We start from the raw sequence: 27,801 nt of genomic DNA on the forward strand, positions 1-27,801 counted from the left end.
TAAGTGACCAGCCAACAAGCCAGTAGTTATGATGCTCACTGACCACAAGGGGGCAGACACTCAACGCAGGAGCTGCAGCATGACAGCAACTTTGCAGAGTGCTCTCTTGCACTCCGGGACCCCTCAGTGGATGTCAGACTGCTGGTTTTGGCCTGATTCCCGCAGACCAGGCCAAGGGACCCTACTGGTGCACGAATCCATGCACGAGGCCTCTAGTATTATTATTAAAAAGATTCTAAAAGAGATTGAAATATAATACAGGGTAGGACAAAAGTAGGTTTACAGTTGTGAGTTCACAAAATAATTATTGTATTATTTACCCCACCCTGTATAAGAACAACATGAGTATTTATTTACTCTGTGCCAGATGCTATTAGCTCTTTACAAAAAAATTTTTCATTTAATCTCAATAGCCTTATAAAGCTGGTATTTTTGAGATAGGTGGGTAACTTTCCAAAGGTCAAAAAACTATTCCATAGTGGAGCCTGAATTTTAACCCAGGTTTGCCTGACTCCAAAATGCACCCTCTTAACTGCTGCATAAGAATTCTACTATTCAAATATTACCAATGAAACTTGTATGCCTTTGAAAGTGAATGTCAAAACAGAACAACAGGGCCAATAAGACATCTTAAAGATAATTCAAAATAACTACAACATTAAGACACTGTCTCTAAGAGTCCATCACTAACTACTTTCTTGGCACCTGTCACCTTGTTCTGTTGCCCCAAATGGCCTTTAGAAGGATCTACAACCAGCATGTTCATTACAAGTGTTTTCCTTTTTCACTTGTATGCAATTTAAAAATCTATTTCTTAAACATCTAGTTCAATCAAAATAGAACTCATATCTCTGCATCCAAATATTCAGATTACCACCAAAATGTATACAAGTTACCTAATTCACAATTCTCATCATTAAACAATGTTGAGTGGTTAGGAAGGTGTTCAAAGTCACTGTGCAAATTGCTCACATGCCATATAAAACACTAGTTTTCACAGTTTCATAATAAATTCTAGGTTCTATCAAAGCTTTTAAGATATTCCCAACATGACTGTCTCCTTATTAGAAATAATACTTTTCTCAACCAGGAGTCTCCTTGGGCAGGGCTACTCAGTATTATTAGTTAAAACTACTTTCAAACATTCCATTTGTTATTAAGAGGGTGTTGGCCCAATAAGGCAACCTGACCTTGTTGGTCTACTGATTGGGCAAACATGAATAGAACTTCTTTATATCTACTGAGAAGTTTACTCACGTCAATTTCACATTAGCTGGATTTGTAAACCAAATAGCTGGCAAACTATTACTTTAAACACAATCAGTGAAAAAGAAGCCTGGCAATTCTTGGAAAAACATGTGGGAAATCATGCGTACGTGTGAACTCATGCCTATATCAACTCTCAAAGAGTAAGATGGAAGTACAGGAGGTACCTAAGTACTGCCTAACAAAAGCAAAGTAAATAAGCAAACCAGGATGAAATACCAAATTTGTGCTTAATCTTCAAGTTGGGATATTCCATCATACGGGAAAATTATAATATGTATTTTTAAATACTTTTAAAAATTCAGAGTATATATGTATAGTAAAATTAAATCAATAAATGCTGCAGAAAATATAAAGGAGACATAAATCACTCATAATTACACCACTGTCAACACTGTGTCCGACTTTTTTCCTGGCATATATGGGTAAATAGACACTTTTGAATTTCTCAATTAATAGGGTTGCACCACATGTACTGTTTTGCAACCTGCCTTTTTTTGTTTTATTTTTCCATCCAATAAGAAATCAGGAACAAAATTTAAAAATTCATAAATATAGTTCTACATGTTCAGTTCTCCATAACTGATTTAACCAATTTTTTCACTGATGGGCAAATAAGTTTCTTTCAACCTTATGCTTTTATAAACAATACTAAATTAAACATCCTTGTATAGACGAGTACTTGCCAAATTAGTCCTTTCAGGCAAATTCCTAGAAGTAGAAATACTATGTCAAAGGATGTGGCTTTTGATACATATTGCCAAATTGCCTTCCAGAAAAACCATGCCAATTGACACTCCCACCAGCAATGGAAGAGGGTGCAGGCTTCTCCACACCCTGATCTTCCCTAGTGATGAGTATTCTCTTCAAATTGTTGCCAATCTGATAGACAAAACAAACGGTAACTTCAGGCTGCTTTCATCTGCATTTTCTTTTCATAAGCATATTGATATAAAGAGGTAGTAAGTCGGTGTCCACTAAAGAGTGAAAGCTTTGGAGGTCATCCTGAGTTACAAAAACCCTACTAAATGTGTGACCTCAAACATCCTGCCCTGACTCCATAAATTGGACTCTCCTCATTGCAGATAATTACACCTGTCTCAGTATTTTCTTAAGCAGTAAATGTAAATTCTTAGCCCAGGGTGTGGCACACAAACTGCTAGTTATAGTAGTCATAATTGTCATCAGAGTTGTGGTAGTATTGGCAGCCATTTGTACTTCTACTCCTGCAAGCTGACTTTTCATATCTGGGATCTATTTTGTGCCGGAAAATTCATCTTTTGTTTATTAACCTGTAAGTGCTCAATATAAATTACTAGAGCCCTGGTGCACAAAATTGTACACAGGGTGGGGGGCAGGGGTGTCCTTCAGCCCGGCTTGCCTGCCTGCCTGCCTGATCGTCCCTAACCACTCTGCCTGTCTGCCTGATCACCTATAAACACTTGCCTGCCTGACTGATCGCCCCTAACTGCTTGCCTGCCTGCCTGATCACTCCTAACTGCTCATCTGCCTGCCTGATCACCCCTAACTGCTTGCCTGCCTGCCTGATCACCCCTAACCACCTCTGCCTTGGCCCCCGCACTCAGGACCCAGGCTTCCCTCCTCCAGCTGGCTCCAGGTAACCAGGACCCAGGCTTCCCTCCCTCTGGCTGCCCACAGGAACCCAGGACCCCGGGAGGCTTCGCCCAGGCCCAGGCTTTGTCAGGAAGGACGTCTGGAATGATGTCCCAAAGACCTCTGTCTATCCAGTCTAATTAGCATATTACCCTTTTATTAGTATAGAGGGGCAATAATTCTTTGGCTGCTATATATGTTGCCAACATTTCCCCAATGTTAGCATTAGTTTTTAACTTTATTTTTTGGTGTTATTTATTATATAGAAGTTAATTCTCTTTCCCTTTACTTTCTTTTTTTTTAAAACTCTTCAATTTCTGCCACTGACATCATGCTTACAAAGATCCTCACTACCACAACATTATAAATAAAGATTGGGAATATAATTTACTCTATAACTTTTATAGATTCTTTAATATTTTAACACCAAATTATTATTCTTTAATCAGAAATAATTTTGCTAATAAGTAAGATTTTACTTTATCTTTACTCTCTTACATGCTATTGTGTAATCCCAACACTTTCAGAAATCCTTTCATCATTGATTCACCTTGATATAAAAAAAAGTTTATAATTCCTTACCTGAGATTCTGAAATCATAAAACTCTGAAAACAAAGAATATGTTGTTTGTGTTTTTTTAAAGCTTGGTACCAAAATTAATTTAATAGCAAAGCCTGACCTGAGCTAATTTTGAGGCCATTTTTAGTCTTTATTTATTCAACTTAGTGTCATTATTAATGTTTTGTGAAAACAACCATGAATTTGACTATGAGATGTTCTAAAAAACCCAAATTCTGAAACATGACTGGCCCCAAACATTTCATATAAGGAGTTGTGAATCTGTACTAGGTTTCCATATATACTCAAACTTGCTTTTAGACTTCTTATTGTAGCTATGCCATTCTAATTTCTTTTATTCTGCTAATTCAAACCATAATAATAAAAGCATAATATGCTAATTAGACCAGATGGCCTTCCGGATGAAACCGGGCTATGAGGAAAGCCCAGGTTCCAGGTGCCTGCTGGTGGTCAGAGGGAAGCCTGGGTCCCGGGTGCCAGAGGGAAGCTGGTGCTGGCAGCCGGGGGAAGGAAAGCCTACTCTTGTACAAATTTCGTGCATCGGGCCTCTAGTTAATATAATAAATGACATTGACTTTGGAATGCTAAACCAATCTTGAATTTCTGGTATAAATTCCATTTGGTATAATGTATTATCCTTTTTCTGTTCTGTTAGATTCAACTTGTTAGTGTTTTGTTAAGAACTTCTGCATCTGTGTTAATGAGTTCTATCATTTTTTCTTATGCCTGTCAAGGTTACACTGGCCTCTATTTTCTACGTTTATATGTTCTTTTGTTTTTATGTACTATATTTTATAATGTATAATGATCTTACCTCATCAAATATTAAATCTCATCATTTTTCATTCTTCACTAGTCTCAAACAATATCTTTCTGAACTTTAGAATTATTTTATCAAATCCCATACAACAATTTATCCCATTGCAATTTTTGTCTGAACTGCATCAAATTTTAGATTAATGTGGGTGAAAGTCATATTGGTATATTTACTATATTGACACTTCTCATCAGTCAACATGATATGTTCTCTATTTATTCGTGTTCTTTTATGTGCCTCCAGTGAATCTGGAAGTCATCTTCATATATGTCCTTTATTTTTCAACTTCACCCATGTCTATACTACCATGTTTCATCCGTTCTGATTACCAACTGTGGCTAACTGGTATAGTTTTTTTCTTGGAAGGGATGGAGTACTATCTGGAAGAAAGCAGCTAAATATCACTATTTCATTAACTTAACAAGCATCTATTTAACTCATATATACCAAGCACTGAATATTCAAATAGCAATAAGACACTATTCCTATCCTCAAACGTTCAAAATCTGGGGAGGGAAATAAGTAGGGAAACAGGCAAGCATAATATAGCAAGGTAAGTTCTGTATTAGAGGAGAACTCAGGAGAAAAACAAAAAAGCCCTCCTCCAGGAGTAGAGTAGTATCAGGAAAAATTTCCTCAAGAACTGACCCCAAAGTCCTGAGGTGGGTCCCAATTTCACCCTTGAACATGCCTGGCAATGAGTAGGTACATCTAGAAACTATATTTAGTCCTTCAGACTTAATGAATGCCTTTAAAATAGAGATGAATATGCTATGCTGTCTTTCATTTCTGAACAACAAAGCAAATCCTTGCAATCTGAAGCCTTCTCCCCTTGGCTTAGCAATCCATGCTGCCTGTCTTGGAGCTGAAGACTGGGCACTGTAGGTCAAGGAGCTGCATTTCCCATACCCGCCTCTCCTCAATAACTTCAGGAAAAGGCCATCAAGGTCAAGTGGAGTCATTGCAGCTTCAGTTACTAATGGGCCTGGCTCCAGATCCCTTAAATCCCATAAAGGGCTATCACTCATTTCCATAGAGGGACATTACGTTTTGGGAGAAAATGGTTCCATTTCATGCCTAAAATGGTAACAAAGCAAACAAAAGCAAAACTTCGATGTGTCTCCTGGATAGTGATAGGTTCTGGTACCCAAATAAGAAGACCTAGCAAAACCCAGAGATTCCCTGCTTAGATGAACTACCTACCACTCCTCCTCAGTTCAGTATTAACTGTGGAATCATTGCACAACTACAGAGTCCTTCACAGAGTGACCACAGGAAGCTGCGCATGGAGGAAGGGGGTGAGAATACACAGTCACTTGTGTTACTCCTGAAGAGACCCCAGGGATCTGTCCAGTTAGTCAGCAGCACATCTGGAAAGAATTCACCTGTCATGAACCCAGCTTGCTCAATAGCAAAATAAGTGAAAACACCACAAAATGCTCAATCATAGTGATCTCCTCAATTGCTCACACTAAAAGTTTTCCCACCTGAGCATCATAAATGAAACAAATTGCATAATAGGATAATAAGAGTTGTTGCTGAAAGATGCAATCACAAAATAAAAGGACCTTTCAAAATCTGAGTAAAGTTGGTGATTATCCAGGAATGGCATCTAAAGAAGAGCAATTCCAAGGTTCCTGCTTCGTGTTATGGTGAAACTGAGATGGCCAAAGATTACTTTCAGTTACAACAGATCTTCCTAAGTCTTTGGCAACACCTCTATTCCTTTCTGGTAACTAGGGTAATGTAGTACACCGTCCTGTTTATCATTTTAATCTCAAATGCCACAATTCACAAAGTTGCTACTGGTGATATGATTCATGATATGATAAGGTTCACAGCAGAAAAAAAAAACAACTTGTAGTAAGTAGTCCTTTAGACTTCAATTGTCATGGCGTGTATTTATCCGAATAAGATTTTTGCCTCATAAGAAATGCACCCCTCCAAAAAGAGTACTAGTAAAGCCCGGTTCTCTAATAAAAAATGCAAGACCTGAGAAAAATCAAATATATCTAGTTAAATATAAAATTACATTTATTGTCCCAAATAAAGAAATGCATGATCTCAAATAAATAAGCCAAACAAAGTTGAGAGTCATTAAATAGTTAAATTCTTTACTTGTTACCAGTTCAAGAACATTAACCACAAAAATAATTAGAGCTGCAAACTTTAGAAACATTCAGATGAACTCTGTAGAATTACAGGTGTTAGAGTTAGCCCTGGATTTGAATAACATCACTATGATGTTTTAGCTTTGAGATGTTGGAAATATTCATCTCTCTGAGCTTCCTCCTCTGCAAAATGAGGAAAATACCTACTTCATTGGGAGAGGTTTTTGAGTTAAGAGAAATAGGTATACATAAAGCCCAACAATGGATAAGACAGAGGCACTCCTCCACACAGCTAGTTCCCTATCCAAATTCTCTGCACATTAAATAGTGAAAAACATGTCCCCAACTTCTCAACCTTTGCTGTTTAACATATCAAATTCCTTCTGTTACAACACACCAACCTCATTTTTAATTACAGTACTTCATAAGTCAATTCTCCTCTTCAGAAAAATTTGAATTTCTTATGCATTTCCAACCTTTCATTTTCATACTCTTTTGAACATACCACTGCCACCATCATTTCCCAAAGTAGTTCATAAGGGATGTGCAAGGGTAGTTGTGGGGCAAGGTATAGTGAGGTGGGGGGGGGGGGGGGGGCCTTGAGTCTTTAAAGGCAGTAGTATCCCTAGCTGGTTTGGCTCAGTGAATAGAGCATTGGCCTGCGGACCAAAGGATCCCAGGTTGGATTCCGGTCAAGAGCACATACCTTGGTTGCAGGCTCCTCCCTAGCCTGGGCCCTGGTCGGGATGCATGCAGGAGGCAACCAATAAATGTGTTTCGCTCACATTGATGTTTCTCTCTGTCTTTCCTTATCTCTTCCACCCTCCCTAAAATCAATGGAAAAATATCCTCAGGTTAGGATTTTTTTTAAAAAAAGTAATAGTGGCATCTTGTTCGATTCTATTTTCTTAATTAATCAATAATAATTTCTTCTTCAAAACAGGACATGCAACTGCATACCTAGGGAGCAAGTGCAACAGCTGATGACAACCAGAAACTCAGATGAACATTGCCAGTAATGGGTCAGAGGGAACATTGATAGGGAAATATAAGATGCTAATGGAGAGATGAACAAAAATAAAATACATGTTACATTCATATACTCAGAATTCCTTTGTAGTAAGACAAATGTCTAATGTCTAAATCTATTGTAAAAAAAAGGCAAGATTAGAAACAATTATATCCTACATGTCTTATCATTTTGAAGGAATATGGTCTCCTTGCTAATGAAGATTAGAGATTTGAAAGGGAGCAAAGTAAGAAGTCTTATTCCTACCCTACAAGTCATTTATATAAGAATCAAAGGCATGAACTTCTCTGATCCTCAGTTTTTTCATCTCTAAAAAGAAGGTATTGTTTAACAAAACTCAACCTAGGCAATAATCATCAGTAGAAGCTAAAACCACTTCATGAAAAAAAAATTTTTTTAATAAAAAGAGGGGACTGGATCATGTTCTCTTTTAACTCCAAAACACTTGAATTTGGCTTGGGAGTAGTGCCCTCAATCACACCTAAGACTACCTGTGGCAGACCCTGTTCTTTGAGCTAAGGAACCCAAAACACAACCTCTATTTCCAACCTCCTCCTTCTGTACTGTCTGCATTCTAGATACCCAAAGAGCAAACATTCCCTTTGCAGCCTCCCTTGCAATGTGACAGTGCTGGCCAATGAAACAAAAGAGGGGGTGTGCTTGGTCCTATTTCTGGGATGATTACTGCTTTTCCTGATAAAAGTGACAGCCTCTTTCCCCTTATCTTCCAGCCTTTCAGATACTGTGTTGATAGCTGCAGCTATCTTGTCACCACAAGAAAATGAAAAGCCAAGAGAAAAGAAGAGACACCTACCCTGATGCCTTTGAGCCAAAAACCCAATACCAGATGCAGTTGACACAAGGCTTGTTATATGATTAAAATAAATCCCTACTTATTTTGCCATTGACAGTTTGTTTTTGTGTTTTGTTTTTCCACTTGTTGCCAAGCACATTCCTGATACGCTGCTCACCAGATTCACTAGGCTTACAGTGAATATTTCTGAAACCAAGAATGCAACAAAGCTCTTCAACTAAAAAATCTATACTAATAAAAGGGTAATATGCTAATTAGGGTGGACGTCCTTCTGGACAAAGCAGGGCCAGAGGGAAGCCGCTGGTCCCGGGTGCCTGCTGACGGGGCCGGAGCAAAGCCGCCCAGGTCCCAGGCCAGAGTGAAGCCACTCAGGTCCCAGGGTGAGCTGTGACCACATCTACAGTGCCCTGGACCAGAGAGCCCGCAATATCAACCTGGCCAAGGTCACCTAGGGCAAGTGCTCCACCTCATTGTGACTGACCTGGTGGCCCAGGGCCTGGACATCCCGCTTCCGGACAATGTCTTCAACTTTAGCTGCCCAGCCGAGGGCAAGCTCTTCCTGTACCACATGGGTCGTGTGGCCGGGCTGGCTGAAGTGGCACAGCCTACTCCTTGGTGGCCCCAGATGAGGTCCCCAACCTGCTGAACCTGCACCTGTTCCTGGGCCTTGCCCTCACCTTCGCCCGCCCCTACAAGGAGCCCTCAGATGTGGCAGGCGTGGATGGCATGCTGGGCCGGGTGCCACAGAACATGGTGGACGACAGGGACTGAGGCCTGTGGAATACCCTGGAGGCGTCACTGCAGCTGTGGGGCTTGGGCTGCAAAGGCTGACAACGCCCAGCAGCAGTATGTGCGCTGGCGGCCTGCACCCTCACCAGAGTCCACCAAATGGGCCAAGGACCTGGACCTCACGGGGCTGGGCCTGTACCCCCTCTTCAGCTGAGCTTCGAGGAGGAGAAGCTTTAGCGGCTGAGGCTGATGGACAGCATCAAGCAATACTGCTGGTGGGCGACCATCTTTGAGATCAATGCCTCCAGCCAGGATCTGAGCAGCTAGGTAATGAGGACAAGTGGCAGAAGGACTGCAAGGCCATCGCCAGCTTCCAGCAGGGCCAGGCAGGAGCGGAAGCTTGGGAAAGAGGAGGAGGAGGATCAGGTAGAGAAGGAAAAGGAGAGAGAGACAGCGTAGAGGACATCTTCACAGAGGCTGTGGGCCGGAAACAGCAGCAGCCAGGACCTGAGCGGGGAGCCAAGAAGTGGAAGGAGGAGGCCCTGCTGCTGGACCAGGATTTCTATGTTCCCTATGGGCCCAAGGACTTTGACAGTGGATGGGGCCTGAGCATTGGTAAGGACAGAGGCGCCTTTGAGCAGCAGGTGGCTGGCACTCTCCTGGACCTGATGGGGGACAAGGCCCAGAACCTGACCAAGAGCTGGTAGCAGCTCAAGTGGGACCAGAAGAAGAAGCAGTTTGTGGGACAGTCAGGACAGGAGGACAAGAAGAAGATCAAGACAGAAAGTGGTCACTACATCAGCAGCTCCTACAAGTGGGACTTCTACCAGAAGTGGAAGCAGGAACAAAATCGCCATACGCTCAACGCCTGAGCCCCAGTGGGCTGCCAGCAGTTGGCCCTGTCGGAGGTGCTGTTTTGGCTGGAGCCAGTCAGGGCATGTGCAGGAGGCAACCAGTTGATGTGTCTTTCTCACAGCCATGGTTCCCTCTCCGTTTCTCTCCTTCCCTTCTAATTTAAAAATCAATGAAAAACGTCCTCAGGTGAGGATTAACAAAAAACAATATGCATACATACACACATATACAAAAATACATGGATATTGGGGGACTGGAGGGCAAGACGTCCTTCCGGACAAAGCCACGGTGGCGGGGGCCGAGCGAGAAGCGGTTAGGGGTGACCAGGCTGGCAGGGGAGGGCAGTTAGGGGTGATCAGGCTGCAGGGATCAGGCCTAAACTGGCAGTTGGATATCCTCCGAGGGTTTCTGGATTGGAGAGGGTACAGGCCAGGCTGAGGGACCCCCACCCCCTGCATGAATTTCGTGCACCAGGCCTCTAGTATTCATATGAAAGTTTAGAGGAAAAGAACATAAAAAGTGAAGTATACTTCAGAATCCATTTATGTCATATTCTATAAAATCAACCCTTTGTCTGTTTTCATCTCAGGAATGAAATTTTGAACACCTGAACTCTCTAACCCTAAATAGGCAGCTGTCTAGCCTCTGCTCGAATTATGTATAATGATGAAGAATTCACCAGTTCTAGACAGAGCCCGTACTATGTTTGGACAATACTTTTAGAAAGGTCTTTCTTATATTAACTTGACATTTATATTTGTCCTCCTTTACCTTCTGAGGAATACAGAAGAGAATAGAACCTCTTTGATGAATGTGAGCCATCCAAATGGTTGAAAACAGTTGTCATATCACCTCATCTGCACAGTGATGTTCACCAATTCCTTCAACCTTTCCTCATGAATGAGGCAACAAATTGTAATGCTGCACCATCTAATAATGCCAGACAAAAAATGTAATTTTAAATTTTCTAGTAGCATACTTGCCACATTTTTTAAAGGGGGAAATTAACCTCAATAATATATTTTCTAATATGTCAAAACATTAGTTCAACAAACACTCAAAATAAAATAAATAATGAGAGATTTTACATTGTTGCTACTGTCATTGAACTCCACTATGCCTTTTCCACCTCAGGGCATAACAATTTGTAGTAGTCACATTTTCATTGTTTAACAGCTGCATGTGGTAGAAGCTACTGTATTGGATAGTCCAGGTCTGATGGAAGAACATATGCTGTTTTCTGTAGAGGAATAATAGGTAGTTAATCAGATAAATTGGCAAAGTACTACAGTGCTAAGTTTCTCAATCTAGAGTACTGCACAGACCTATTTTGAAGGACTGCAAGGGGGAATTACATTTCATTGACCTCTGAGACTATGCCTTTGTACTTCCAGAGGTCAATGTTCCCCAACTGAGAAACTGTCTTTAAAAGCAGCTTTTGTTTTTTTGCTTATCCTCAAAATAAAAACATACAAAAAAATATTCTATTTTGTATAGAATTTGAGGAGCTCTAAGATCCCACTTTGAAAACACTGCTGGAGCAGAATCAGGTCTTTATTCTCACCTCAATTCTGCCATCGAATTACATTATATATATATTTATATTTCCAGGCCACTTTCTCACTAAACAACACTGTTCTAAATATTCACAAACCATCCTTCTAATAATCCATTCTAGAATTATTTCTACAAGTAGCATAAAGTTCCCTCCCAGTCTATGGTTTTTTGAACCATATTCCTCACTATTGGAAATCAGGATTGCATTTACCTACCTTCATAATTCCAACATTTTTCCACTATCAAAATTTTTTAAAATAAAACTTAATAAATGATCTCTGAGTTTTTTCAGTGCTCTTGAATAGGGTTCTTCTGGATCAAAAATCTTAAACTCATTTTGAGCAACTACTAGACAGTCTTGTACAATCTATTCAACTTTCACAAGCTTTAATTTCATGTCACCAATAATTTTTTCTGTTTACTATAACCATTCCTATCTTTTATTTACTCATTTTAAAAGTATTTGTTGGGCATCTACTGTATATGTGAACACAATGGAAATACAGGTAAGACATACGATAAGACAAGCAAAGGCAGTTCCTGCTTGCAAAGAGCTATTCTCATGATGAATGAAAAACAAACAAGCTAATAAAACAGGAGAAATTTCAGGTAGTAAAGATAGTAATACAGCTAACATTTGAGAGCATATTATATGCCAGATACCCTTCTAAATATTAGATAATTTAATCCTCATTATAACTCTATGAAATATATATATAATATATTTCATATCAACCACATTGTATAGATAAGAAAGTTGAGAAACAGAGAAATTGTGAGAGTTCCTGGTGTACTACTATAGTCTGGGAGGTCAAGAAAGGTCTCTCTGAGATCCTATGTGCTGGATCTTGAATGAAGCACCAGCCACACACACAGATCCAGGGTAGATTGTTCCAGAGAGAGGAAACGCCAAGTGTGAAGGCCTTTGGATGGGATGAACTCAAATTCTAGGCAGGATGCATGGCAGGAGGGAAAGGGGAAGGCTCTAAGAACACAAAGAAATAAAATGTGGCTGAAACATAAAGAGGGAGTAGACAGCAGTAGGAGGTGAAGTTGGAGAGGTGAGAGCAGGAGTCAATTTATGATAATGATGAGTCTGTATTTTATTTTAAGTACAGTGAAAATCCATTGGAGTATTTTAAGCTGATGATTTATCATTTATATATTTTTTAAATATATTTTTTATTGATTAAGATATTACATATGTGTCCTTATCCCCACGTTATCCCCTACTGATTTATATTTTTAAAAGATTCCTGTAGCTGCTATGGGGAAATATAGGAGGAAAAAAAGAAATTAGAGAAAACAGGACAGAGAAAATGGAAGCCAAACAGCAGTTGAGTAGTTCTAGCTTCTCCCTGCCATCTGTTAACAGTATAACATCAGCCCAGAGCAACAGGCTTGTTTCCCTTTGCTTCTTGGCCTGTTGCTTACTGATCCTGCTGATGAAGTCACTTGCTCTAGGTTACACTGAGAACCAGAGGAGTCCAGGACCACCCTTCAGATCCTTTGGCTTCTGATTCCAACCTTCAATCAAACAAGGGGAACATATACAAATAATTGAAAGGCAAAAAAAAGCAGAAAACAAGGGCAACACAGTCAGTGATCAACTTCAGCTGCTGCTCAATTAAACCCAAATTGTACACAGCATTTCTCTCTATAAACAATTCACAATTAAAAACCATGGGTTCAAATAATACTTGAAGTTCTGGAACTTATCAAAGAATGCTCTATTTTGCTGACTGGTGTAGCTCAGTGACTGCGTATCAACCTATGAACCAGAAGGTCACAGTTCAATTCCCAGTCAGGGCACATACCCCAGGTGGCAGGAGAGAGGGAGGGAGGGGCTGGAGGCAGCCAATCAATGATAGTCTCTCATCATTGATGTTTCTATCTCTCTATCCCTCTCTCTTTCAGAAATCAGTAGAGTGTTTGTTTGTTTAAAGAATGCTTTATTTCTCACTGAAAAGATTAATTATTCTAATGAATATCTAAGCATTCTGAGGTGGACTATCTGCAAACACTGCCCACTAATTCCTCCCATCTGCTTACCTGCTACCTATCCCATCAAGTTGCGTTCATTTTTCTTTCTTTGAATATGCCCTGGTCTTGTGACTCCCTCTAAGCAACAAAATGTAGCAGTTATGCTGTGCCAGTCCAAGATCTAGAGAGAAGTGGTATCTTCCATATTCACACACTTGGAACTGAGCCACTATGCTATAAAGAGGCTAGTCTAGATACTGGAGAAAATTCTCTTATTTTCATAAGAGAATGAAGGTGCCCCAGCCTATAGCTAACATAAGACATGTGAGTGAAGCTTTCTTGGACATTCCAGTCCCAGCCAAGCTCTAAAACTCAAAGCATCTGCTATATTAGTGATACTAGTCAACACCACATGGAAAAGAAGAACCATTCATTTGATCCTAGCCAACCCACAAAATTGTGGGAAATAATAAGCTGTTATTGTTTTAAGCCACTAAATTTTGGGGATATTATGCTATGCAGCAATAGATAAGTTTTTAAAATATATTTTTATTGATTTCAGAGAGGAAGGGAGAGGGAAAGAGAGCTGTAAACATCAATGATGAGAGAGAATCATTGATTAGCTACCTCCTGCAGGCTCCCCCTGAGGATCAAACCCACAACCCAGGCATGTGCCCTGATTGGGAATCCAACCATGATCTCCTGGTTCAGAGGTCAATACTCAACTACTGAGCCAAACTGGCTGGGCAGCAATAGATAACTTAAAAATGTGTGAATTGTTGATTCTGCAGGCCCTTTGTAAACATGAATGCAATGTGAAGATGTTAAACAGATCAAACCAATCAGAAAAAAACCCTATTGAAGATACTTCATTATTGTTTAGTTTCTTCAGGAATTTAGCACTGCTTCTTCTGATTTCTAGGCATATGTATTTATTTTACATTACAAGCTGAAGTACTGATTACTCATTTCAATTAAGTTTAACACATTTTTAGTAAGACTCTCTTATGTGCTAACGTGGGTAAATAAAAGCTAAACTGGACCCAAGCTCTGACCTCTAAGAGTTTATATTCAATGGAAAGAAAAACATGTACACAAATACTTCCAACTGAAGAAGAATGTGCTTATGTGATAATCAAATCATGTAAATATTAAGTACAATGGAGGAAAGGGATCATTCATGTGGAATTTCAATAGTTCAAGACAAAAAGCAGAATATTCCACATGGAAATATGAACAAGAACAAAGACAAAAAAGTGGAATATAGTACAGAGTATTTTTCAAAAAATGGCAAGTTTTCCTACAACTGAGACCAGGCATGTCCTAGCTATTCTGGTCTGAATGAATCATCCCCTGTGTAAGCCCTATTATAATGTTTATCACATGGAGCAAGAAAGAGGGTGGTTTGAAGGGCCCAAGTTGTAAAATGAGAACCTGATGTCATGTGTTGAAACAGATAATCTATAAATGTATCATGTACATTTTGATTCTCTTTTACTCTACTTTGCAGGCAGCCAAGAACATCATCTGTTCTCCACTTTGCGAAATCCTGCTCCTGTTTCTGGGTTCTTCATTCACTCATTTATTCATTCAACTATCTTTTATTGGGTACAAGCTATTTTCCAGACATTGTTCTAGGTGCTAAAAATACAGTGATGAATAAGGCAGATAACAGTCCTTCCTTCATGAAGATAAATAGTAAGGAGAGGTAGCAAGTAGATAGGGTGGGTGGTCAGAAAAGGCTTGAGGAAGGCATATTTGACCAGCGATCTATTGAAATGAGAAAGCTAACCATGGGAATTTCTGGGGAAGAGCATTCCAGGCAGAGGAAGAAACTAGTGCAAAGGTCTTGAAACACCTGCATATTCAAAGAAGGAAACCTACAAGTGAGGTAAAGGAGGTAGAAAAGGAGATGAAGCAGGGACCCAGGTCACAGAGGTAATGGCCTATAACTTGGATTTTATGTTTTAAGTATAATGAAAAACCCATTTCCTTATACCCTTTCCCAGTCCCAACCCAGCCCCAATAGCTTCTACTGATCACTTCTTATACACATATCACCTATATTTTTATTTGCCACTCAGTCTACATTCCATTACATGGATTTATATTCATCTTTTATGCATCAGTCCTATTTCCTCAACTATATCTCAAGATATAGGGCAAGAATTCTGTCTTACTATCTTTTGCATTCCCAGGTTCTGGTGCTCGATAAATCTTTTCTTTTTCTTTTTTTTAATTTCTTTTTTTATTTTAAATATATTTTATTGATTTTTTACAGAGAAGAAGGGAGAGGGATAGAGAGCTAGAAACATCGATGAGAGAGAAACATCGATTAGCTGCCTCCTGCACACCCCCCACTGGGGATGTGCCCGCAACCAAGGTACATGCCCTTGACCGGAATCGAACCTGGGACTCTTGAGTCTGCAGGCTGACGCTCTATCCACTGAGCCAAACCGGTTCGGCTCGATAAATCTTTTGTAAGGTGATAATGGTGATGCAATCCCTTTGAGTCCTTTCCAGCTGTAAGATCTGATTCCTTAGAACTCTTTTGACAAATTAGTTTGCACAATGACTTCAGAGGACTGACATCTTTCTTGATATTTTGAGATTTCACTCATGTACTTTTAGAGTTTTCATTCTTTAAATGACTGGGATGAATTACATCAGAGTTTTTGCTTAAATGAAGGTTGTACCACTTGGAATGGGGTCCCCTTACATGAAACTAAATATTAGTATCTGTACTTTAAGCCTCTTGAACCTCAGGAGAGACATAAATTGCTATGAAATAAATGTTATCTTGATATTATCCCACTGTCAGTCAATAAAGATGGCCTCAAATTCTTTGCTGTTTCTCCCAGTGAAATGTGGAGAATAATTCCCCTCCTCTGAGTCTGAGTTAATCATAATAAGTTATTTGAGAAATGGGGTTCTGGAACTTATGAAGCTATATCATAAGAAGCCTTGAGCCTTAAGGTTTCTATCCACACCTTTTGGAAATGGTCCCTCTAGATACCCAGTTGCCATGCTGTGAGTAACAAAAGCACACATGGAGAGATCACCTGTCAGTGCTCAGACCAGCAGGCCCAGCTGAGCACCTTCCCAAGAGCCAGCACCAACTGTCAGCCATCTCAGCCCAGGTATCAGACATAAGAGTGAAGAAGCAATCTTAGAAGCAGATCATCTAGCCCCACCTGCCTCAGCTGTGGATCAGACAAACCACCCAGTTCAACCTTTCCCGAATTCCTAACCCAACGAAATCATGAACAAAAGTGATTTTAATCCGCCAAATTCTGCATAAAAGTGTTGTGGGATTTGGAGTTTGCTTCTTTGTTTTTTAGAGTGTAGAGAAGAAAAGAGAGATACCGATTCAGGGTGGTGGTAAGGCAGTAAGAATAGTAAGAAGCCAGGAAAATTCCTTGGCAAGTGGAATGGGGAAACTGAGATAGGCAGCTAATTCAAACTGGCCTCATCTAGCACCCTGAACCACCTGCCTCCTCCTCCCTTGCAGGACCACTCCCTTAAGCATTGAGCCCTCAGGACAATGAGGTTCTGATCAGCATCAAATAATCTTAGGAACAAAGCCTCAGGTCTATTGACCACAGAAACAGAGATTTGGTCATACTAGAGATAACATCTAGGCCTCAGTTGTATTTTAGCTCCAGGCCTAGAAAATCAACAAGACAAAATGAAGCAAGGCAATGGATGGAATCAGGACCAGATGCAATGACCAATGATCCTAGCACTGACCAATCAGTAGAGACCACCACCCTGACCCATTTTGATGAATCAGCATATTAAAGGACACACTTGGAAAACTGATGAATATTCTATTGAGATCCTCCCTGTAGACCTCCCCTAAAATTCCCCCCTTTAGAAAACATATAAAAACCCTTAAGACAAAAGACCCAGTGCACACCCACACCTTCCTTCTTCAGGTATATATCTTTGCTTTCTTTCTCCCAAGCTCTAAGAACCCTTCTTAAGCCTCTATTCCTTGTTTCTTGAGTCCACCCAGCCCAACCGGCTCATTTCTTCTGCCTCTATGACTTTCTTTCTAGAAAACCAAAGCAGCTCTCTGAGCAGCTCCCTTGAATTTTCTCTTTGAATGTCATGCTAAATAAACTTCCTCTTGTGCTAGAGTTCTTAGGTCTGAATTCTTTCTTTGCTAACCTCAAGAACTGAGGTTGCTACACCAAGGTCCAACATTGCTGCTAACATCAGGATGAAAGGGCGAGGGCTACGCCCCCCATCTTGCCCCGGATCCTCCATTTTTGGGCAGCAGCCATTAGCCATGTGCTCAGAAAGGAGCTTCTTCCTGGAAGCCCAAGCCTCTGCTAGCCACACCTAGGATTTCTTTAAACTAACCAATGATAATCAAGGGAAGTGCGCGCCATAGACACAACCACATCCTGTGTAACAAGACCCCGACTTGTGCCTGGCCAATGGGCAGGGCCCACAGTCCTCTCTCCTCCCCTTACTCCAACCCCCCTATAAAATCCCTTTCCCCACAGAGCTCTCTCTCTCTCTCTCTCTCTCTCTCTCTCTCTCTCTCTCTCTCCCTCCCTCCCTCCCTCCCTCCCTCCCTCCCTCCCTCCCTCCCTCCTGCCGCTGTGTCGGCGAGTGTGGTGGACGGGGAGCTCGAGCTAGCTCGAATAAAGGCTCTTTTGCTTTTTATTGGACTCGGCTCCCTGATGGTCTTATGGGGATCCTGAAATCTGGGCATAACAAGGACAATGTAAACAAGGCACTAAGAAGTCTGGAGGCAGGAAGACCCTGAAAAGGCTGAGATACTTCCCTCTCACAAGGGAAACTGCAGAGTTGAGCATCTTCATGCCATGCAGAGACACAGTCAAATATCACCTAAGATATAAGATTCTCAGTTTTCCCCAATGCCTATCACTATCAGGCCTACCAGCAGCACCAACCTGAAGCCAATTCAGGATGGCTTTTCTTAGTTAAGATAAGAAGTGGAATGAAAGTCTCTATCTCAACAAAAATCTGGAGAAATCTGGTGGGGCAGTTAATGAAGTCAGCCCTGGAAGGTGGGAGTTAGAGTGGTATTTTTCTTTCTCCCTAGGCCAGTTTCCTCACACCCAAGACTCCTTCCCCTAACTATCAAGCCCAAATCCAATGCCTAGACATCAAGATCATCTATCAACTCATTTCCTCTCTCTTACCCACCCCCCTCTCACACACTAACACACACAAGAATTCATTTGATCCAAACAATCTATTTGTTGTCCTTCCCCTCATAAAATTCACTCATTCAAGAACTGAATTTGTAAAAGACAGGTGTATAATTCAGGAAACAAAATGACATTGATGAGAATACTGAAGACAAAAAGAGGCCTGAATTTAGGAGAAAAAACTCATTCCATTTTCCATAACAGGTTTAACATTCTAGCATGGCATCCTGGGAAGATATCTAGGAGGAAGTACTCAGCATCTGCTCTGTCTGGACTAACCTCTTCCCTAGTAATCAAGGGTTGCCTGCCTCAAAAACTCAGTCACCCTAGGAGCATGCTCTTCTTTACCCACCTTCCCATTATCAATCCTCATGCTGCATGCTCTGGTGGAACTCCATTCACTGATAATTCTTATAGCCTGCTGTTAAATGTTCAGAAATTCACATGCATGCCACCCTCTCCTGCCATTTAGATTACAAACTCCTTGAAAGACAAGGGCTCTACCTTCTATTTCTGATGTAATCCTTTTGATGCCTTTTAAAGGCCACAGCACTTGGTGAAAACTCAAAAGGTATTATTAACAAATGCCTGAGGGAATTAAGAAACCCAATATAGCCACACTCTGAATAACAGAGAAAGAGCACAATGGCTATCTTGGGGAATGGGAAGAAATTCTTACCCTTGCTTGGCATTACCTGTCAGGTTTGTGTTTCAATGACAAATTATTTCCTTCAAAGAAGATAAAAAAAACAAAGACAAGATTGGCTGGAGGGTGGGGGGCAGGCATAAAAATACACAAAATATCTAATGGATGGGAACAAAAAGCAAATGCTCATGACTACAAACCTTGCTTAACTTTTTTTGTGGTTAGTACTCAAATGCTAACATTATCTCATTGCCCCAGTACTTAAAAGATTTTTAAGGAAACTGTAATTAAATCCTCCTGTGAGTATGCCGAGTACAAAGGAAATTCGTCTATTTGGTTTACCTAATCTTTCTCTCTTATGCACAATATTAGAAATGAAAGAAAAGGTTCGATGGCCCTGATATGATAAACCTCTTCTGGCAAAATTAAATTCAAAAGAAATGGAAAAGATAATAACATTCTTTCACAGGAAAAGTCTGCCCTGAAGAAAGGCTTCTCCAGTTTTGACTCTCAAAACAATTTTAGAACTCAGTATTAGGTTTAATCTAGCACTCTGTTAAGCACCAAGAAAAGAAAGGTAAACAAAGCTGAGCCCTGTCAGGCAAAGCTATTTTCCAGCCTTTCTCACTCTTGAGTGGCCAGACTTTCTCTGTAAAAGGCCACACAGTAAATATTTTTTAGGTTCTGTAGGACACAAGGTCTCAACTCTGCTGGTATAGTGTGAAAGCAGCCATAGAAAACATGTAAAAAAATAAGTACAACTGTATTCCAATAAAACTTTATTTATAGACACTGAAATCTGAATTTCATATAATTTTCACATCATGAAATATTCTTCCTTCATTTTGTTTTTGTTTCAACCCTTTAAAAATGAAAAATAAAACGTTTTTAACTCACAGGCCCTATAAAAACAGGTATTGGACTGGATTCCACCCATAAGGAATTGACCTCTGCTTTACATGAAAAGCAAGATGGCAAGGTGGCGAGAAAAATAGTCAAAATAACTTAGAAATCGTTCCATTTGTTTCTGAAAAGAGAAGGCTATTGTAGAAGAAAGAAGAAAGAAGAAGGTAAATTAAAAAAAGGAATAAGGAATGTCCATGAGATATTAAGAAAAGTAGAGCCTGAGAAGGAGAAACCCAAGCAAAAAGAGATGAAAGTTGGGGATGGGGGTAGCAGTAAAAAAAGGGGGGGGGGCAAGTCTCTAAGGCATTTGTGGGAAGTAAATGGGGCAATAGTTCAGGGGACTGGATGTAAAATAAACCAAAAATGCAGATTTTTGGGGAAGCCCAGAATCTAAGAATCAAGGCTACTATGTGCACAAAATTATTCTCTTAGCAAAGTACAGTTCTGGAGTTAGAAGTCTGTTGGCGTAAGTGCATGCTGGAGAGGGTGATTTTTATTTTGTTTTGTGCAATGTTCCTGGAAATATCAACTCAAATGGGGCCAATCTTTAGTCTTAGAATTTAATCTCCTCTTTAAAATGATTTGGCCCTGGACAGAGCTGGGTTTCTAGGGTTCAGTTTGCTGTACCCACTCCTATAACTAACCTGTACTTCCACAACTAGAATATTCAGCAATAAGAAAGGCAAGAAACACCTTCCCATGTGAAATTTCATTATTATAACAGCTACTAATAATGCTGACAAAATGAATTAATAACCAGACAGACAGGTTAGAAATTGCCTTAAACAGAGACCAGAACAAATTTTTAAGTATGAATGACTAATGGCTGGAGTTCAACAAACACTAAATAGCAAACAGTAAGAAGTGCCAAAAAAAATCACTTTCATGGAAAGTTAAGAACTAAGGAGTTGTTAACTGCTGGCTATCCAGGAAAAACTGAAAAATAAGATAAAATTTTTAAAAATTAATGATAACAGTGTAATGGGCTGAATTGTGCCTCCCCAAAATTCCTATGCTGAAACCCTAACCCACCTTGGAATGTGAATGTATTTGGAGATGGGGGTCTTTAAAGCAGTAAATAAGTTAAAATGGGCCATGAGGGTAGCCCTCACCCAATCTGATTGGTGTCCTCATAAAAGGAGATTAGGACACATGAAGAGACACCAGAGATACTCACATGCAGAGGGATGACCAGGTGAGAAAACAGAAGAAAGGTGGCTATCTGCAAGCCAAGGAGGCCTCAGAAGAAACCAAACATAATGACACTTTGATCTTGAATTTCCAACCTCCATAACTGTAAGAACATAAATTGCTGTGGTTTAAGCCACCTAGTCTTATTTATTTTATTATATTTTATTATAGTAACCTAACAAACTAATATAAATAGTTAAGGTGCTTGGAGATTAAGAGAAAGGTGAGGAGAGCAAATAAGGTCACCACATATTCATTCATTCAACTAACATTTATTGGCCCCACTAGGTATCTGGCAATGTGCTAGGTTCTAAATATATAAGGATAAAAAATTAAGTTCTTGCCCTAAACAAACTCATAGTCTACTGAAGGACAAAATTCTACCATAATATGGATGTGCTATAAACAGATATATGCTTTTGGTGCTTTGGAAACAGAGGAGTTTTTCAGCCAGCCATTAGGGGGCCATGCAAAGCTTCAAGAAAGAGGCAATATCTGGGCTACATTATTTAAAACAAAAAACACTTGACTTTAGGGGGGAAATATTCCTTCTGACTATTTGAGTAGGGGAATATATTACTTGAGCTGGAGAAAATAAATTGAGAAGGAGGAGGTTGGATCTGAGAGATGAGGTGTTTTATTTTGGCCATGCTGAGTTAAGGTACAGAGGACCAGAGTGAAGGTATCTAGTTGGGCTGAAGATAGAGATTTAGAGGCAGATAGCAATGAGGTGGTCACCAAGCCATGGGTGCAGATGGGCTTTGCCCAAGGAGAATGGTGACAGTGAGAGGATAAGAAGGATTTAACCCAACCTGGGAGAATACAAGTATTTAAAAGGTTAGCGGATAAGAGAAATAGTAGATGGAGAGACAAGAGGAAAACATGACCAAGGAAGGAGGCAACACCAAGAATGCAAGAGAGAGTGGCAATCTGAAAAAGTCCATGGATATGTGACTAAAGGTCACTGATGACTTCTGCAAAAACAGCTATAAGGGCAGATGTCAAATGACCACAGCTTGAGAAGTAAATCACTATGTTTAGATGGGAGGGCATTCATGAAAACCCAAGGAAATAAAAATTGCCAGAGTCATCTTCTGAGATTGAAGAGAGGGGAAGAGTCAGAAGACACACAAATAGTTGCAACAAAAATGGTGGGCATAATGGGGAGGCTTTCATGCTGTCCTTCCAATCCTCTGGGAGCTATCTGAATACAGAGGGGAGAGGCAGGGGAGAAAAATGGCATTTATTGACTACCTAGGGCAGTGGTTCTCAACCTTCCTAATGCCGCGACCCTTTAATACAGTTCCTCATGTTGTGGTGACCCCCAACCATAAAATTATTTTCTACTTCATAACATACTTCATATGTTGCTACTTCATAACTGTAATTTTGCTACTGTTATGAATCATAATGTAAGTATCTGATATGCAGGATCTATTTTCATTGTTCGCGACCCACAGGTTGAGAACCGCTGATAGGGGGTAGCAGCTAATGCTAAAAATACTACCTACATTTACACAGCACATTATGTATTAAAAGATTCACTCACATATCCTCTCATTTAAACTTAATGACTACTCTTGGAGATGAGCAAGAGGCAGCTTTGTTTTATAAATGAAGAAGTTAAAATTTAAAGAAAGAAAACAAACCCAAAATAATGCACCTGAGAAGATAAAAGTAGAAGCAGAACTTCTACCTTAGTCTACACTCATATCTCCAAAGACTTACAGAGCATTTTCATTGAAGCAAATACTGTGTGGCTCTAGGCTAGATCTCAGCTTTCTCATCTGAAAAATGGAAACAAAAATAATATCTATTTCACACTATTGATAAATGTCAAGCATTTAAAGGGCCTGTCATCAAATAAGTGCTCAATTAATGTGAGTCATTATTAGCTTAAATTCATAAACAGCATAACCTATGCACTAACCTTTCGCCCTGTGTATCGTGTTTGGTGAATTTGAATAGCTGTCTAAACCAGAAATCAGAGCATCAGCCTGGAATTCTCCTTATCCCTCAGCCGAGAGCTCAGTCAGGTGATGAGTACTTTTAACCCAATGCTTTTCACCCTTATTTTCAATACTGTCTCCCTAAAAAGACTTTTTAGACATTTTTGCCCCTAATTGCATACCTCTCATTAAATTTTAAAACTATAACATACATGTTTATTTTCTGTAGCCCTTTGGAAGGCCACAAACAATTGTAATAGCTAAGATTTTTTAACACCACTTCCCCAGAACCAATTTTGGCCCCTAGGGGCCCATATCCCCCATTGAGCACTCATATACTAATTCTTCCTCCAAAATCTTTCTCAGTCCCATTCCCCTTTTCTCTATCCTCAATGTCAGTGCCTTGTTGTCACCATGTTTCATCTGAATCACTCCAACAGCTTCCTAACTGGGCTCCTTGCCTCATTTTCACCAGCTTCCCATCCATATGTCACTATAGTGAGCTTTCTGAATGCAAGTCTGTTCATGTCACTCCTTTTCTCAAAATTCATTAGTTGTGCTCCATTTCCTATTGGACCTTTACATGGCCCACATGAGCAGTCCTGGGCTGGATCCCCCAGCCTCAGCTGCTGCCATCCCACCCCACCGTGCTCCCAGCACCTCCATGCCTTGGCACCTTCTGTTACCTCTTAGAATGCCCTTCCCCTTCTGCCTTCCTAGTGAACGCCTACCTACCCTTCAACACTCAACAAAAGATATACACATTCTCTTGAAAGCCTTACCCATACTGTCTTCCCACAGGCCAAGTGGAGCCATCACTGTTCCTTTCACATACCTCTTTGTGTCACACTCTTCAGTCATATCAAATGATAATAAGGACAACTAACATTCAGTGAATGTTGAATAGATGCCTTACTCTGTTGTAAGCACTTCACATGTATCATCTCATTTATTTGGAGCACCTTTGAAGGTAGGGATCATACCTTATTAAGTTCTGCCATGTTTAACTGGCCCATAGTAAATATTAAATAAATGCTTGCAGGAAGCAAAGTTTTGGAGTTTCAGGTACCGTGCTCTTTCCAATGACTTATCTGTCACCTCCTTCTACTTCCTATCGTGGTTTATGGTAGCTACCCTGGTAACAAGAAGTGAGGAGGATGGGATATGATTATTCCACCAAAGGTTTTAACAGTTCCTTTGAAATATACTCTGAGTAAGTGAAAGGGTCATTAGAAATGCCTTTCTAATTGCAAGGGGGGAGGGGGAAATTTAATCTACTATCCAGAACACTTACAGTTTTACAAATATAGTCCATTTGGAAGGATATAAATTTATTTTAAAATGGCACAGGTAGAGGCTTAATCATCTACAGTCTAACTGCTTAGGAAAAATAATAAAGAGAAAAGATTCAGAGTCGTAATATTTAAAAGCATTTAAATAGGAGACATTGAAAAAAATCAGGTTATGTAATATCTAGTGAAACACTTTGAAATAGAATACTCATAGAAAACTCATAGAAAGATAAACAGAAAAGAAAAAAAACAGCTGAGTGAAAAATATTCCTCATAGTTCCTTAAGAGTCATTTGGAGAAGGTCATTTAAGTCCAGTGCTCCACACCCCAGCCGCTGCAAACTGAAATAGCAACTAGTCTTGGAAATAGCAACTAGCCTTGGTAATAATTTGAAAAGACTATTTCAAGATGATTCAGGAAGTTTTACTCTCTGGAGGAAAAAAAAAAAAAAAATATATATATATATATATATGACTCTGAATCTTTTCTCTTTATTATTTTTCCTAAGCAGTTAGACTGTAGGTGATTACACCTCTACCTGTGCTTTTTAAAAATAAATTTATATCCTTCTAAATGGACTATATTTATAAAAATGTATTGTATTGTATTGTATTTATTTACCTCTACCTTTCCCCAAGAACAATTTAAACTCATTGAGGGTATGACTATATATATATATATATATATATATATATATATATATATATATATCCTATATAATAAAAGAGAAACATGGTAATTGGTGTACAACCGCTACCCTTCCCATTGGCTAATCAGCAAGATATGCAAATTAACTGCCAGCCAAGATGGCGGCCGGCAGCCAGGCAGCTTGAAACTAACATGAGGCCTGCTTGCTTCAATGACAGAGGACTCCAACATTCCCTGCCTGCCTTGCCGGCCTCTGAGCTTGCAGTTTAAGAAACATTGTAACGAATATAGAAGCTAAACAAAACCCCAGAAACCAGCTTTCAGCTGCTGGGATATCAGAGCTGGAGTTGATACAGAGTTTCGATTATAGAACCCAAACAAACCAGCTCCCTGCTTTCAGCAGCGGATGCCTAAGAGCTGGAGCCTCAGAGCTAAAGCTGGCCCAGAATAAAAAAAAAAAAAGAAAAAAAGGAGCAGTTGGGAGCTTCAGTCCCAGCCTGAAAACAGCCCTCAGCCCCTCAGCCAGACTAGCCAGGCACCCCAGTGGGGACCCCCACCCTGAAGGGTGTGTGACCAGCTGCAAACAGCCATCATCCCCTCACCCAGGCTGGCCAGGCACCCCAGTGGGGACCCCCACCATGATCCAGGATACCCTTCAGGGCAAACCAGCCAGCCCCCACCCATGCACCAGGCCTCTACCCTATATAGTAAAAGGGTAATATGCCTCCTAGCACCGGGATGAGCAGAGCTGCGAGGCCTCCCAGCACAGGGATCAGCGTGACAGGGGGCAGGGCCCAAAGCCCCTGATCGCCCTGCGGCTCTGCGTGTGACAGGGGGCGGGGCCACAACCTCTCTATTGACCCTGCTCTGTTCCTGACAGGGGAAGGTGCCCCAACCCCCTGATCGGCCCTGCTCTGTGCCTGATAGGGGGAGCTCCCCAACCCCCTGATTGCCCTGCAGCTCTGTGTGTGACAGGGTGTGGCGCCCCAAACCACCCCCACCCCACGGGCCCTGCTCTGTGACAGGGTAGAGCCATAACCTCCCCATCGGCCCTGCCCTGAGTGTGACAGTGGCGGCGCCCCAACTCCCCTATCGGCCCTACTCTGTGAGTGACAGGGGGGAGCTCCTCAACCCCCTGATGGGCCCTGCTCTGTGCGTGACAGCGGGGAGCTCCCCAACCCCCTGATCGGCCTGCTCTGTGCGTGACAGGGTACGGAGCCCCAACCCCCCTGATGGGCCCTGCTCTGTGCGTGACAGGGGGTGGCGCCGCAAACTCTCCATCGACCCTGCCTTGAGTGTGACAGGGGGCGGTGCCCCAACCCCCCAATCGGCCCTACCCTGAGCGTGACTAAGGGTGACATCACAACCTCCCCATCCTCCCTGCTCTGTGCATGACAGGGGGCGGCGCCCCAACTCCCCAATCAGCCCTGCTCTGAGCCTTACCAGGGGCTGCACCTAGGGATTAGGCCTGCCCTCTGCCACCAGGGAGCAGGCCTAAGCCAGCAGGTCGTTATCTCCTGAGGAGTCCCAGACTGTGAGAGGGCACAGGCCATGCTGAGGGACCCCCCCCCCCCCCCGAGCGCACAAATTTTTGTGCACCGGGCCTCTAGTGTGTATATATATATATATAAGATATATACATATATATATATATATGTATCACACATACATATAATCTAAATTTTAGTCTTTGACATCACATAAGAAATTCAATCTTTAAGTGTTAGTATCAAGTAAATAATAACTTTCTGAAAATGAGTGGAGTTGGAAAAGAGACAATTCAAAAACGAAATTTCCTATGGTAAAAACCCAAATATTGCATTTCACTATTCATTTATTTTAAAACATGATTATCTGGGGGCAATAAAATTATGAGAGATTTCCATTTTCTTGATACCTTTCTAGAGCCTTTTTAAAAAACAATAAATATGTGTTGCTTTTACATTCAGAAAAATAGAGCTATGTCACTTTTTAAAAAACATTTTCTATTAAACTAATAATAAACATTTGTCATTAATTTACATCATTCTTGTATATGACAGCAAATTCCCCATTTATGATAAAAAATCATATTTTTTAAATCACTGCATCTGATAAGTGCTATAAGGCCCCAAAATGATTTGACACACCTCCCAAGGAAATGTGAGAACTCTATTTCCTCTCTTTGAATCTGGACCTTGAGACAGCTTAACCAAAAGAATACAGCAAAAGTTAGCAGGATGCCATTGTCTGGGCCCAGACCTTAAGGAACTGGCAGCCTCCACTTCCTGCCTCTTGAAACTCAACCTCATACTTTGAGGAAACCCCAGCCACAAGCAGAAAGGCCCAGGTGGAGAGCAACCAACAAGCAGCACCAATTTACCACAAACGTGAGTGACCTATCTAGGAAATGGATCCTATGGCTCCAGTTAGGTAAGCCACCTCAACTGACACCAGGTAGAACAGAAATGAGCTGTCTTTTCTGAGCCCTGCCCAAACTGCACATTCATGACTAAAATAAATGATTGTTATTTAAAGCCACTAAGTTTTGGAGTAGCTTGTTATGCAACAAAGGATAACTAGAATACCGTATTATATTGTATTGTATTGTATTGTATTGTATTGTATTGTATTGTATTGTATTT

The 27,801-nt window shown here is 40.7% G+C and overlaps 1 protein-coding gene across 1 annotated transcript in view; it reads right to left on the reverse strand.

Moving 5' to 3' along the window:
* Positions 1–27,801, reverse strand: part of CRADD (CARD and death domain containing adaptor protein) — a gene marked incomplete at its 3' end in the record, with an annotated part of 197,419 nt that overhangs the window by 155,927 nt on the left and 13,691 nt on the right. The window lies entirely within an intron of this gene.

Source organism: Myotis nattereri (assembly GCF_964212035.1).
Source record: "Myotis nattereri genome assembly, chromosome: 2".
Taxonomy (NCBI): Eukaryota; Metazoa; Chordata; class Mammalia; order Chiroptera; family Vespertilionidae; genus Myotis; species Myotis nattereri.